The following is a 14,854-nucleotide window of genomic DNA, read 5'->3' on the forward strand; positions in this document are numbered from 1 at the left end:
ATAGCTATTACTCCGTCGTCCGACAGAAATTCGAATTTCGCGGCACACGCGGCAGGTAGGTCAGGTGATCTACCCCCCACCGCTGGGTGGCGGGAATAGGAACCATGACCCCGTTTTCTAATTCATATTTTTTCTTCCAGCTGTCTCCTGAGGGGAGGCTGGGTGGGCCATTTAATTGTATATATCTGCCAAGTAAGTATGTATAAAAATTTATTGTATCATAACAATATCATTTTTATACATTCAACTTACCTGTCAGATATATACATAGCTGATTCACACCATTGGTGGAGGGTAAAAGACAGCTATTACTGAATAGACAGGTAAACAACATACGTTGTAGGTAATAAATAAATAAAACCTTGGTTCCTATGTGTTTAGACGAAGGGTCGACTTCCTAGCTATTGCTAGTAGTCTGCTTCGTCTCAAGAGCCTCAGTGAGGATGTGACCTATGGCTAAGAGTTCTTGTAGATCTGTCAATGGGGTCTTATCCCCTTACTTGACAGAATCTAGTGGTCATTTGTCAATGGGGTCTTATCCACTTACATGACAATACACCAATGCCTATTGGCATAATTTAAGGAGCACAACACCGATCCCGATCACCTCATCCTAACACGAGGGTTTGTGCTTAATTTGAAAAGAGCTATCCCCAAACTCATTTCAAATAACCCCGTAAATAATACACTTATGTTAAAATTTAAAAAAAAAAAATTTTTATTCACTAGTTAAGGATCAGTGTCGGCTCCCTATCCCAGCAACGCATCCGTGGACACGTATAACAAAGAGAGAAGGATCTCTCATAGGCCCACTTGATCTCCTTCGTGCAAAGAGAAGTCAACACAGAGTTGCATCTCCCGTTATTACAGCTAATATGACTCTCACGACATATTGTTATGGAAAGAACAAGAATTGTTAAAAGCTAGCACTTCAAGCGCTTTTAATTCTTAGCTGTTTGAAGGAAACATCAAGTTACTCAAGAAGTGCTTTAGAGATTCCACTCTTCCAAAGAAGACCAGGGCTTTCTTTGCAACAGATCTCTTCTGGATGAAGCCCAGAGCCTGGCTTGCGCCTGGCGCCTCGCGCCTGCCTGGCGCCTCGCCCCTGGCTGGCGCCTCGCCCCTGGCTGGCACCTCACTCGCGCCTGGCTGGCGCCTCACTCGCGCCTGGCTGGAGCCTGGCGCCTCGCCCCTGACTGGCGCCTCGCGCCTGGCGGGAGTGCCTGGCGCCTAGCGCCTGGCTGGTGCCTCACGCCAGCCTGGCGCCTCGCGCCTGCCTGGCGCCTGGCTGGTGCTTCGCTTGCCTGGCGCCTGGCTGGCTCCTCGCGCCTGGCGCCTGGCTGACTTCTCCCCACTTGCCGGAGATTCGAGCTTGTTAAGAGTCTCGATGAAAACTGGCGATGTCCACCTCGGACACTGTATTTGCCCGATTTATTCGCCTCTAGCGCATCTGCGCCAGATTGGAGGCCTACTCCTTCTCCTCATCAGACAATGACAGTGTTTATTTGGACTGTCTTGCTCTGGCGTCTTTACGCCTGTTTGGCATTTGGCGCCTGATTGGCGCTACATTGTCCGAAAGTCTGAACATCCACAATCGTTTATCAGGAGAATGGAAAAGGGTGGAAGAAATTCTTTCACTTTGAGCTTATGGCCTCTGCAACAAGGTGAGGTAATTTTAGTTGGCTACATCCAGTAGACGATAGGAAATCTAATAGTCCGACCAGTCTTCCTACATGTTGATGAGTTCTCTCGTTGCAAAATCTTCCCAAGCACGAAGGCAGGGAAAGAGCCTGGAAGTCTAAGGAGATTCTGAGCTGAAATTGGGAGGATTCCCGATTTCTAGCTCTTTAAATATATCTCTTCGAACCTTCTGGGAAGTAGTTTTGAGCCCTCATCGTATTCCAAAGACACTGTCAGCAAACGTTTAAACCTTATCTTCTTTTGTAGATGACAACGTAAATACATTGCCTGGACAACAAATCCTTTATCTGAAAGCGTTGATACCAGATAAAGGTTATAGTTCTTTTGCCAAACATACCATGCTGGCAGGAACCCATTGCCGAGTCTTTCTAGAATTTGATTCCAGATTCCAAGCCCAAAATCTCACTCGTCCTTTTGGTCGATTAGTACCAAGAGAAACATTGATGAGGAGCAGTTCTATCTTGTCAGAACACGGAATCTGAGGCCCAAATAGGATCCCATTGTAACTATAAGATCTCCAAGTCTTGTCGTATAGAGGTATTGTATAAGATCCCGAAGATCTTAATGCTCTGCTATCTCCAATTCCCTTTATAGAGACAGAGTATAGCCTTTTACTGCGTTCTTTGATAGCAGAGGAAGAAAAAACCGCTATGTGGTTCACAGAGGTATCGGAAGAGGACAGTTTTTTGTATATAAAAGTATGTGTATATAACTGTTAACTTTGTATATAAAAGTATGTGTATATAACTGTATGTAGTATTTGTATACGATGTAAATATGTATAGCCTAGTATTTATGCATTATATTATTAAAGTGTTTGAATGATGCTAAAGTATTTCAATATCCGAGGAAACAGTAGTAAATTTCCCCACAATGAGTTTGGGTACATATGTATATCTAAGATGACTTAAATTATAAAAGCCTTTTATGTATAAGCTAGCTTTTGTAACAACACATATCTTACGAAAAATTACTTGTGAAGATGGTTTTAGTAGTACAAATGATAGTTATTGTATCGTTAAAAATATCAAAGTGAACGAAGTCGCAAAGTCGATTCTATGTCATGTTTTTCCTAAACGCGTTGACTTAAAGGAGAACGTTATTTTGGTTGTTTTATCACTGCCAGAAACCCATAACAATGCAGTGTATGTATGATAATTCTAAACTATTATTCACTACCAAAATAACGATGATATTTGTATTGAAAATTAATGTTACATAGATTCCCAAACATTTATTACTACGTAGCATGAATATAACTATAAATATTCGAAAGATAATCTTGCTGTGAACGCTACCATAACTTGATTTTCATATACGTACTTACATTTTGTCAGCTGGCTGGCCTCGCATAGATAAAATTGATTTCACTGATATGGAATTACTCCACGAATAGCCTTTTTATTATGAAGATATGACGACTTAAAGGAGAACGTTATTTTGGTTATCACTGCCACAAACCCATAACAATGCAGTGTATGTATGATAATTCTAAACTATTATTCACTACCAAAATAACGATGATATTTTGTATTGAAAATTAATATTACGTATATTCCAAACATTACTACGACGTAGCATGAATAGTACTATAAAAATTTCGAAAGATAATCTTGCTGTGAAACGCTACCATAATTTGATTTTCATATACGTACGTACATTTGTCAGCTGGCTGGCCTCGCATAGATAAAATTGATTTCACTGATATGGAATTACTCCACGAATAGCCTTTTATTATGAAGATATGACGGATAATATATAAGGTAAAATGACAATTTGAATCCAAAATTGCATTTTTCCTAACTATACAACCGTGAGGTCCTTTTACAATAGGAAGGTACTAGCGGCAGCTGGATAGTCGTAAGCTTTCGCAACAAGGGGTTCGTAGTTTAACTGCTTGTCCGACAGGCGCGCAGCGCGCGATGGGGGTACGGTAAAACAAATCACTTTTGCTTTTGGCCCAAGCAAAAACTGCAGAGTGAGGGTGGCATGAGGTGGGGCTATGTGTAAAAGGACCTCAGGTTTGTATAGTTAGGAAAAATGCAATTTTGGACAAATTGTCATTTGTTCCGACACGGCATACAAAACCTTCGGTCCTTTACAATAGGAAGACTCACTTCTTGGTGGGTGGAATCTGAGTCTTTTGTGAACAGACTGGTGTTCGCCCAACCTTGGAAGCCTCCCTGGTCGTAAGAGCGAGGGAGGGATCCAAGCCCTCTGTCCGATTGATCGGGGTGTGCACCGCAGGATCAATGTCAGACCCCTCTGGACCCGAGTACTAAGAGAGAGGCAAGCGTATCTCTTCGTACCAGCAATGTAAGAAACTTGTTCGTACAGGAGCAAAGATAAAGTCATGGTTTTGACTCTTGTAGGCATCCACTTCCCCCCCTTGTAGAAGGAAGTGTGGGTATTCTGCTCCTATCCCTAGTGAAAGGGATAGGATGGGGCTCTGTCATATAGCTCACCGGCATCTCGTCCTTATCCAGCAGGGTGATGACCGTATCCCTCTACCCACAGTAGAGGGGTAGAAAAAGATAGAAAGAGAAGCCAGTCACTTTCTCATTTACTATCTATTCATACAGTCACACCAGGACTCGATGCTGTTCAGCCTGCTAGGGTCTGGTTAGCTAGACGACGTGTTGAGCAGCCACCACGGGTCCTAAGGAAACCGATCCAAGGACCTGTGGGCAATATCCAAAAGGTATAAGGAAGGTGCCGGTGGTCTGGTTGTACCAGACCCCTGCCTTCCATACCTGCGCCACGGAGAAGTTCTTACGAAACGCCAACGATGGGGCCCAATACTTCTGACTTCGTGAGCTCTCGGACGGGACGTACGGATGTCGTCACTACCATCAGCCTCATAGCCCACGCCTGATGACCTCACGCAGCCAGGACGAAAGAGTGTTCTTTGATACTACTTCTTTCTTGGTGACCCCGGTGCTAACGAAGAGGCGTCGACACTCAGGCCCGAGGTGTCGAGTTTCTCTTCAGATAGCGCCGTAGCGTCCTCCCCAGGACAAAGCAGCATCTCATCCGCATCATCGGCATGAAGTTCCCGTACTCTCTTCGCCGATGCCAGGTCCAGCAAGAAGAGGTGCTTGTGAGTTCCCTGGGTGGGCAAGACCTTTCAAAGCTCCTCCTAAGTAAGGAGATCTCGAACGAGTTCGAGATGTCCAATCCCGTCAGTTTCAGGACGAGCGTCAAGGCGGCTCTGTATCCTTTGACTGTGGGAACTGAGAGGAGCTTCTCTCGGCGAAGAAAAACGAGGAAATCCGCTACCTGCTGAAGATGGCTCTGAGAGGAGATAGGCCCCGTCTACGACACCAAACCACAGAAGACGGCCGACTTCCCTGGTTACACAGCTGCAGAGGACTGACGGACGTTTCCAGCCATCTCTGTTGCTGCGCTACGAAAAAAGCCTCTCGTTCGCAAGAGATGGTGGATAACAGCCAGCCGTGAAGACGTAGGGACTGGACTGCTCGGTGGTACCGCTCGACGTGTGGCTGGGCGAGTAGAGGTGTGCCAAGGGGGAATCTCTCTCTGGTTCTCTTGCGAGAAGAGCCAGCAGGTCCGGATACAAATGGCCTGTGGCCATTTGGGAGCCATCAGGATCATCCTGAGATTCGGGGTGACCAGTGCTCGACTGATCACCTTGCGAATCAGGGTGAACGGGGGAAAGGCATAGGCGAAAAGGTTGTCCCACGGGTGTTGAAGAGCCTCCTCTGCAGCTGCCCATGGTCCGGCACGGCCGAGAAGAACACCTGGAGCTTCCTGTTGTGCCGGGTGGCGAACAGATCCTCGACTGGTCGCCCCCACAGGGTTCGAAGAGCCTTTTCCGCCACGTCCTGGTGTAGAGACCATTCGGTCCCTATCCCTTGATCCCGACGGCTGAGCGTGTCTGGATGCTACTACATTCCTTCCCAATGGAATGTAGCGTGCCGACAGCTCTATTGAGTGTGCCTCGGCCCACTCGTGCACCTGCCGAGTCAACTGGTACTAAACGGGAGAGACACTAGGCCCCCCCTGTTTGTTGACGTAAGCCACCACCGTGGTGTTGTCGCACATCAACACCACTGAGTGTCCCATCAAGCGGTCCTGGAACTCTTGGAGAGCGAGGAACGCTGCCTTGAGTTTCAGTACATTGATGTGAAGGTGCTTGTCGTCTCGTACCACACTCCTGAAGTCAGCAACTCCTCCAGGTGTGCGCCCCATCCCTCGGTCGATGCGTCTGAGAGCAGCTGCATGTCCGGGGGGAGAGTGCGCAGAGGCACTCCTCTTAGAGTTCCTGTCGTCCAGCCCACCAGGCTAGGTCCTGCCTCACCTCCTGTGTCAGTGACAATGAAAGCTTGGGGGATCCGTCGCCTGTGACCAACTCTCCCTTTAGTCTCCCTGAAGAGACCGCAGGTGAAGACGCCGTTAGGGACTGCCTTCCCGAGTGACGACAGGTGTCCGATCCCGACTTGCCATCGCTGAGCTACCCGTTCCTGCCGAGACAGGAACTGGTTGGCTGCCTCCCTGAATTTGCTAATCCGCGAGTCTGCGGGGAAGACTCGCCCTGCTACCGTGTCGATCAGCATACCCAGGTACTTCATCCTCTGCTTGGGCTCGAGATCGGACTTTCGAAGTTCACAACGATCCCCAGATCGCGGACAGAACTCGAGTAGTCGATCCCTTGTCCTGTAGCAAACTGCGAGCGGGAGCTCGACCAGGACTAACAATCGTCGAGATACCCCATCGACGTATCCCGTGCGAATGGGCCCAAGCAGACACCAGAGTGAACACTCGCGTGAACACCTGTGGGGCGGTTGAGAAACCGAAGCAAAGTGACCTGAACTGGTACATCCGTCCCGTCGAGGATGAAGCGGAGCGGTACTTTCTTTTGGGAGGACTGATGAATGGGTATTTGGAAAATACGCATCCATTCAAGTACCACTGAAAGCATGAAATCGTTTCTTCCCTGATAGAGTCGAGCACGAGCGTTGCCGTCTCCATCGTGAACCGGGTCTGGCGCCAACCAACCGGTTCAGGGGAGAGAGATCTATCACCGTGGCGCCAGCCTCCCGTAGACTTTTCCACCAGGAAAGAGTCGACGTGTAAAAGCCCGGTTGATTGATCCGTGACGATTTTCTACAGCTCTCTTGCTCAGCATGGTCTTGATCTCCTGTCTCAATGCTACGTCCTTCGATGCCCTGGAACGTACGCCTGCTGTTTGGACCGGGTTGGAGGTGAGGGGTGACCGAGATTCGAAGGGTAATAGATCTCCCTCCCGAAGGACATCTACAATCCAGGTCTCGGCGCCGTAGCGCTGCCAAGTTGCCCAATGGATGGCCAGGCACCCCCCACTTCCGGCAGCAGGTGAGGGGGAACGCCGTCCCTAGCGTTTCCCCCTTTCTTTCTTCGACTTCCTCCCAGAGCCTCCACGGGAGGAGGAGGGCTGGGAGGAGGGCTGGTTACGGCTCCCCTTGCTAGAAGTCGAAGAAGACAGAGTCATTCCCCGGTGGGGCTTCGACGCAGCTACCGTCTTAGCCACCCCCGAGGAAGCGCTAGCCGCGGCCGTTAGACTTGGCCGCAGTCCAAGGCTGCCCAGACGCCTTCGAGATTGCCTGGTGAACCAGACGGTCACGTCGTCAGTTGCGCCGTCTGTCCACCGCAGCGTCCACCCATCTCTCCTGGAAGAGAGACGTGGAAACTCCGTAAAGGTCCGTTGCGAAGTACCCAACGCCGCTTCACGCCCGGCCGCCGCCCCCTGGAAACCCGAGTAAGGACAGCGTCCCTTCGTCGGAGAACCAGGTTTGGCCCACAGGTTCACCGTCTGGTGGGCAAGGAAGGAGATGGCTCCTCCCCCAGACTGGCAAAAGTCTCCTGAAGGCCGAGTCATCTTCGGGAGAAATTCCCCCGGAGTTGACTGCGACCTTAGATACTGTGAGGGACCACAGATCTAAGCCAAGGAGACGGCCTGAAAGCTGCCATGGCGGTAGATTCCAGGCCGAATGTCTCTTGCTGCGAGAACCACAGGTTCTCGGACAGGAGCTGCTGCAGAGACACACCCGAAGTCAGCCTGGCTAACTCCGGGTTCACCTGTTGGGCGGCATCGGATCTTCAGATGGCACGTAAAAAAACGCCGCTGTCGCAGCAGAGGAGGTGGAAGCAGCTTGCTCGACCTGCCAGACTTGAGCGAACCGTCTTGTCCGGAGACAAGCGATTCAACCTGGTCCAGCACTGAGTCCGCCAGATTCAGAACGCGGCAAACCCACCGTCGGTCTGGGTTCCCTCTTTTCGGCACCCCAGCAACGACTCGAGCCAGACAGTGGGCTCGGATGGTGGGAGCAGCGATCCTTCCGTGAGGTCGTTGTGCTGACGAATCAGCGCAATAACCTCGCAAGTTCCTCTGGATCTCAGGAGTGACTGCTTCCTGCGGAGTCGGACCGTCCAGTCCCTCAACAGGGGCAACTCCCGAGACCCTCCTCCCTCAAGGAGAGGAAACAGCGACAGACCCCTCTCGGTCTGCTCCAACCACCTGTGCGTACGACCTGGCTGGTCCGAGAGAACCGTGCCTGGTACGTACGAACGCCGTGGTGGGATCCTGAGCGGGGCGCACCCCTCAACGATCACTCCTCAATACCTCGCCCCTCCCGGTGTAATCCGAGGAGGTTGAAGGTATGGAAGAGGCAGACCTGACGCTCCCCTCCTCTGCTCGCTGGCAGAAACCAGCGGGCTTGGAAGACTGCAGGCGATCGCCAACCCGCTGGTGGCGATCGAGCTGCAGACCTAGTCGAGCCGTCTCGCTGTGGAGAACGGCTGGACCGAGAACAGCGGCTCCGGTCTCGTGTGTCATAGGAGCTGGTGCTGGTCGCCGTACCCGATCGCTCTCTGTGAGAGTGACGAGGTCGACCGGTCAAGGCGACCGGCGAGCTCCACTCCCTCCAACGGTAGAGATCGGTGCGTATCCTCACGGTGCGTCAGTTCGCTGGTACCAGCCGTGGCTGGTGCGGCGAACGGGGGGTACGGGGGGGGACCTCTTCCCCGCCTCAGCCCGTGGCCGGTCATGGACCGTCACGTCCGCCGGGTAGCCAGCTGCTCGCCGCGAGAGCGAGAGCTGGTCTGGTGAGAGTCGCTGAGCGGCTGTCACCAGTTCCTCTTCCGCTCCGTGCCGTGAACCTGACGCTGAGCGAACTCAGAGGTCTGGTTCCTGGCTGCACGGTCGCTGTAAGCGAACCGTACACTCGGTACCTCTCGCGAACGAGAGGCCGAGACGGACCCTGCTGCTGTGGCCGAAACCACTGACAGCAGGTGAGGAAGTGCCGGTGTTAGCCGGCACTCCTCTGGTCCCCGTAGTCTTCTTCCTTGCGAAGAAGAGACGGGTCCTGCCCCCGGAAGGAGCTGGGTGGACCAGCGGAAGAACCGCCCCCCGTCTCACCAGAGCGAGACGGGCCCTTAGAAGTTCCCGAAGGAGACTTCTTAGGGGGGGGAGGCGACCTTCTTCTTCTTCGGCGCAGGGGAGCCTTAGAAAGACGAAGGGAAGAGGCGGCAGACGACGACGAAGACGAAGAAGACGATGAAGACGACGACGACACCTTCCTCCTCTTCTTCTTCTTCCTCGTCAACCTCCTCAGGACCGACGTCAGATCTGTCATCCAGAGCGGAGCCGGGGCTGCTGTTGCCGAAGCAACAGGGCCCGGACGCACCTGTCCGAACAGATCAGCATCGGGAGCAGCGGCGCCAGGAACAGGAACAACATCAGCAGGTGCAGGCATCACCAGGAACGGTCAGAAAACCGCAGGAGCAGGTACAGGAACGGCAGCAGTGGTCCACGTCACGTCCGTGGACAGCAGCTGGGCAGGTACGGCAGGTACGGCAGACTGTGTATGGCGGTCTAAGAGGTGGGCGGACCAGCGGCCACAGACATCCTAGGTACCGGTGGGAGGTCCAGGGGCGAGTCTTCGGGCACACGAAGTCCGGTCGCCAGGCACAAGGCAAACACCGGCGGCGGCATCACACCTCCCCCCCCGAGTTTACGGCGACTGGCCCCTGCACCGATGTAGTGGGTGTCACAGAGACCGCGTGCTGGGTGTACACCAGGTGAGGAGGTGAAGCGTAGCCGGGTGTTGTAATGGTCGTGGTGGTGGTCGTGACCGTTGCATGGGTGACCGCCACGGAGCCAGAGAGATGGTTAGAGCAGCCCCTGGACACTCGGCACACCCTGCAGCCCCAACGATGCCCACACCTGTCCGAGGTCATCCTTCGCGGCAACCGCACCTGAGGAGGCAAAACGTCGGGTGATTAGGGGGATCCTCTACCCGTTCGCGCGAAGACGAACGGATAGAGGACCCAGAGTACAACTCGACGTCAGGGTATCTAGCGCCCTCCTCCACACTCGACAAGTCAGGAGAGGAGAAGGACCTAGAAAACCCCCCCCCCGAAGGGGAAGGCGCGAGACGTGGAAGTTGAGCGGGCGGCAGGAAAGAAGACGAAGTGTCCGTCACCAAAGGAGTCGCGGGAGAGCTTCCGACGACTCCTTTGCAGGCCTTCGCTTCCTCCTGACCCTCATACAAAATCCACTGCGCCTCCGACCATTAATAACACATTACAAGGCTCGGCTCGGGAGCATTCGCGCCCCCGACACCGAGCACACAAAATATGAGGGTCTATCTCCGGGAAAGAGCGGAACTTCCCGCATTTATGCCCTTCGGTACCCGGGCATAGTCTCCGTGGGGTAGCGAGGCGAGGAGATTCCATCATTAATTAATTGCAGTTCAATTAATATGAAAAGAGAGAAATGATTGTACTTACAATGAATTCTTTCATACACAAACACAACCATATACTCAAGAAAGAGCAAAACGACGAGGAAGCGGGCAGAGAGCGTCGAACAAACCACACGTCCACCTCGCTGTGAGGCCGAAAGCAAAACAAAAGTGGGGATTTGTTTTACCATCCCAGTCGCGCGCGAGCGCCGCCTGTCGGACAAAGCAGTTATTAACTAGCCGAAACCCCTTGTTCGAAAGCTTACGACCTATCCAGCTGCCGCTAGTACCTTCCTATTGTAAAAGGACCGAAGGTTTGTATGCCGTGTCAGAACAAAAATGCTTTATGCATTTCGTTTACGCTTCGTCGCCAATAACAAACAGCAATACTTACGATAATCTATGACAAATAGCGTTTGTATGACTTCATTGTTCAGAGAAGTTATATACGAATACTGCCAAAATAATAATGAAGTTCGAATTAATTTTAGCCTTAATGTTATTACTACTGTAATTACACTACCACTACTATTAAAATTTCTAAAAGTTTATCAAACAAAAAATGTCGCTTTGAACGCAACCGTATACATAAACCATTTTCGTACGTAAAGGTATATGCTTACATTTTGTGGCTGGCCCACTCCGACGATAAGTTGAGTGCAATGATGTGGAATTATTCTTCGAATAGGCTATTTATTATGAAGATATGACTATAATATATATGGTAAGAATGGTTTATTACCTTTATTGTCAGTTTAATATCATAATGTGAATGTTTTTGTACGTTGGTGGTATCACACTGCAACTACGCTTAGCCTACCAATGAACGTCGTACATAAACCTTGAATAGGCTATTTATTTCGAAGATAGGCACAATAAATAGATTAGGTGAGAATGGTTTTATTACCTTTATTGTCAGTTAATATCCTTATATGAGTCTTTAAATGAATGTTGGTAGTTATCAGGACCACGGCCGAGGGTTAGCCTACCGAAAAACATCGCATACTCAACACAGCAAACCCGTGATGCGCGATTCATACCAGTGATGTAACATGAGAACGTCCAAGAAAAAAAACCCGTGATTAACTGGATCCGTGAATACTGATCCGTGAATAAGTGATGCCCCACTGTAAGAAGAGGTGCTGTAAGAATCCTATAATTCTACAGTACTTCCATAGTTGGATGTTTCTTCTCAATTTTCCTCTAATTCGAGTATATCGGAAGGGGAATTATTCTTTCCTCGGTTAATTCTTCCGTATCCCCGCCCCCCCCCCCCCCCCCTTTTTCCTGAACGAGAAGGACCACTCCAGTGCGAGGGGACTGAGTAACTTCCCAGCTCTATGTAGAAAGCATAATTTGCTCTAAGGTATATCTATTAACTAATTAATTTTCTAGTTAGAGCCAGGCGTCTGGCTGGCGCTTATGATTCCTTATGGCATGGTTTGAGGAAAAGGAAGCCGTCTACAGGAAGACTGTTCGTCTTCTTCTTGCTAAGAGATCTATGAAGAAGACTTCTCGCAGGTTCTCACAACTCTTTGCAATAAATGTTAGACATACTTTAAAAATTATTATCGTCGATCGAGGTTCTCACGGACTCGCAAATTCTTGCATTGCTTTTATTTAATAACTCGCTCAAACGAGAAATATTTTGAATGGTGCTCTTGGCTTATTGCACCAAGCTGGCGCTTCTGGCGCAATTTGCGCCAGGGTGGCGTATCTGCACCAGGCTGGCGCATCTGCGCCAGGCTGGCGCCTCCTACTAATTATCTTTATGTTTATGTGCCAGAACATCTGTGTCTTTATGGTACCCGACATCCTTTCATATGTTAATTCCGTTCTTATTATGAAAAACTTTTATATACGTAGTATAATCCATTCAGGGAAACCATTTCCCACTAAAAGAATGTTTCCCATCCGACTCATACAACTTCTGCGCAATATCCGATTCTAAATACGGTTGTGTCCTTTCTCGAAAGACTTAACCATACCGTAGTCTTGAAGTGAATCTCTATTACATCTCTCTTCTCACTAAGTATGTATTCTAATAAGCCATGCTTTCGTAAGTATGAGTGCATTAAATAATATCATGTTCTGCTGCATTAGAATCCTTTAATCATGTTACCTACGGTAAACAGCATTGAAAGGTTGTAATATCCTTCTTATTGAAAGATTCCTAACAAAAGGCAGACAATATTTTATTTATGATAGCTTCAGTATTCCCTCAATCCGAGGCTAAGACCACGATTGTAGGGAAGAGATACGGTTAGTTATCCCATTCCGCAGGAGAGAGAGCTGTAAACGACCGCTCACGACTGAGAACAAGATGGTACTGCGACTGCGTTGGTCTTCAAAGCGAAAGCAGTCTGGCCTTCCCTTTCCAGAGTTGCCAGTTACTCCATTAAATAAAGGAATCTAATAAATTATTACCGAACTTCAGGAAGTTTTTATATAAGCATAATTAAGCGAACGAGACTTCGACAAGTCTAGAAACTAAATAGGTGTCGTCCAAACAATTCTTTTAAACCTATTCCTTCCTAGGAAAGTCCTAGAAGGGTACTGGTAATTCATGGAAACCTCTTCTAACACGAAGAAAAATGTTCTATCCTATTCTCAATCCACCAATAAAGATATGCTTCTCCGATCACTTCTCGAAGACACAATAGCATCATATAACTCATACTCTAGCGTAATAGAATCCTCTATAATACTGTTACATTAAGGTAAACCGTATTAATTTAGGAAATTTTGTAAGGATTTCACTTGACCATTATAGCATAAATTTCGGTATGTGTATATGCCTTGCCATACCGTAGTCCTAAGGCGATTTGTCCTAAGCATGGTAGGAGCTAGAAGCTTAAAAGTCATACATATATGCTTTATAACTCAATGAGATCCATATAATTCATTCGATTGACAAACAATCTAAATCGTTCTCATCATAATGGATTTATATCTAAAAATGCACCGATGGGGAATTTTATGTTGAAATAACAATTTCATACCCCCATGGGATAGCGCTCTCGTCTAGTTGCGAAAAAATGTTCGAACAATGACTCTATCACAAATGTTATTAAATGATCTCTAATATTAGAAGGCGCTAAATCGTCGCCTGATTCCGAAAGGTGGATCAATTAATGTCATTCTCATTTTGAATAATTCTACCAGAAGGCATTATACGAGGATCTTCGCCAATTTCATTCATTCGAAGTTCTTCTATCCATCGAGGAACCGTAGGCATAAAAAGGGAGAAACACTGTTTTAGGATGCCTTTCCAATGGCTATCCTGGCAGTCTGGACGCTCTACAGAACCTGCCGAGGGGACGCCTGACCGGTGGGGATTCTCTGAAACCTCCTTACGGTTTTCGACATTCCTTCTCCTCTGGGCTTGTGAGCTTGGAAGAGGTCTAGACCTGAGAGCGAGGCAGAGCCGATCAGACGCACCCTCCATTGTAAAGGGGGAACACTATATTCACTTCATACGTTCTAAGAGTTCGCATTTGAACTATATCCAAAGTCTACAATTTGCAAATATGATATTGTAAGGATTCTGGCGGAGTAAGAAGGTGATGAGGATGCCCAACCACTACTAAGTACTGTTACTACTATAATTGCTCGTTACACAAGAGCTAATAAAGCTTCTAAAGGATAGTTACTTTTCTGACTTCCCCAACTAGGAAGAAAGATATACATTTCCTCAATCAAACTCTAACACTTATTTGTATTAATGAATAAATATAAGTAATTGCCTTTCATGAAAGTATAAGTAATTCACTTTCGTGAAAGTGGATGAGTGTCTACCGAAAACTTCGGTAGTTACACGTCACTAATCTTCGAAGTTTTCGAAGTTAATTTTATCAAAAAATTCTAAAAGTTAACAAAAGCGTATGCCGAACCAAAGATCTATTACTTCCCTGTAAAAGTTAGCCCAGACGATCGATGGCGATGAAACACGAAAATCCATCAGGAGGAACTGCAAACGTTGTTTACATTCCAAGCGACAGAAAAAATGAAATTTTCATTATTAAAATGAAGTTTTATTGTATACTTACCGAACAATTATAGAGCCGTGATTTCCACGAGCGGCAGGATACTAAATTCAAATTTAGCGCGTCGGCGTCGCCAACACTGGTGGTGATGACGTCATCTCCCTCCACTCGCGGGAGAACCAGGTACAACTGCCCAGGTGAATCCAATTCTTTCTGCCCGTCCGTCCACCTAAGGGGAGGAGGGTGGGTATAATCATAATTGTTCGGTAAGTATACAATAAAACTTCATTTTAATAATGAAAATTTCATTTTTATTGTAGTGTCTTACCGAACAATTATAGAGCTGATTACACATTTATGGGAAGGTGGGATTCAGTGGACCACTAGTATTTTTAAATGGTTACATTTATTGCAATACCAGTA

General features: G+C 48.4%; 1 protein-coding gene across 3 annotated transcripts in view; it reads right to left on the bottom strand.

Moving 5' to 3' along the window:
• The window catches only part of LOC135215427 (maleylacetoacetate isomerase-like), a 45,239-nt gene that overhangs the window by 22,138 nt on the left and 8,247 nt on the right, over positions 1 to 14,854 (bottom strand). The gene's annotated exons all lie outside the window — the stretch shown is intronic.

Source organism: Macrobrachium nipponense, chromosome 19 (assembly GCF_015104395.2).
Source record: "Macrobrachium nipponense isolate FS-2020 chromosome 19, ASM1510439v2, whole genome shotgun sequence".
In the NCBI taxonomy this organism is placed as follows: Eukaryota; Metazoa; Arthropoda; class Malacostraca; order Decapoda; family Palaemonidae; genus Macrobrachium; species Macrobrachium nipponense.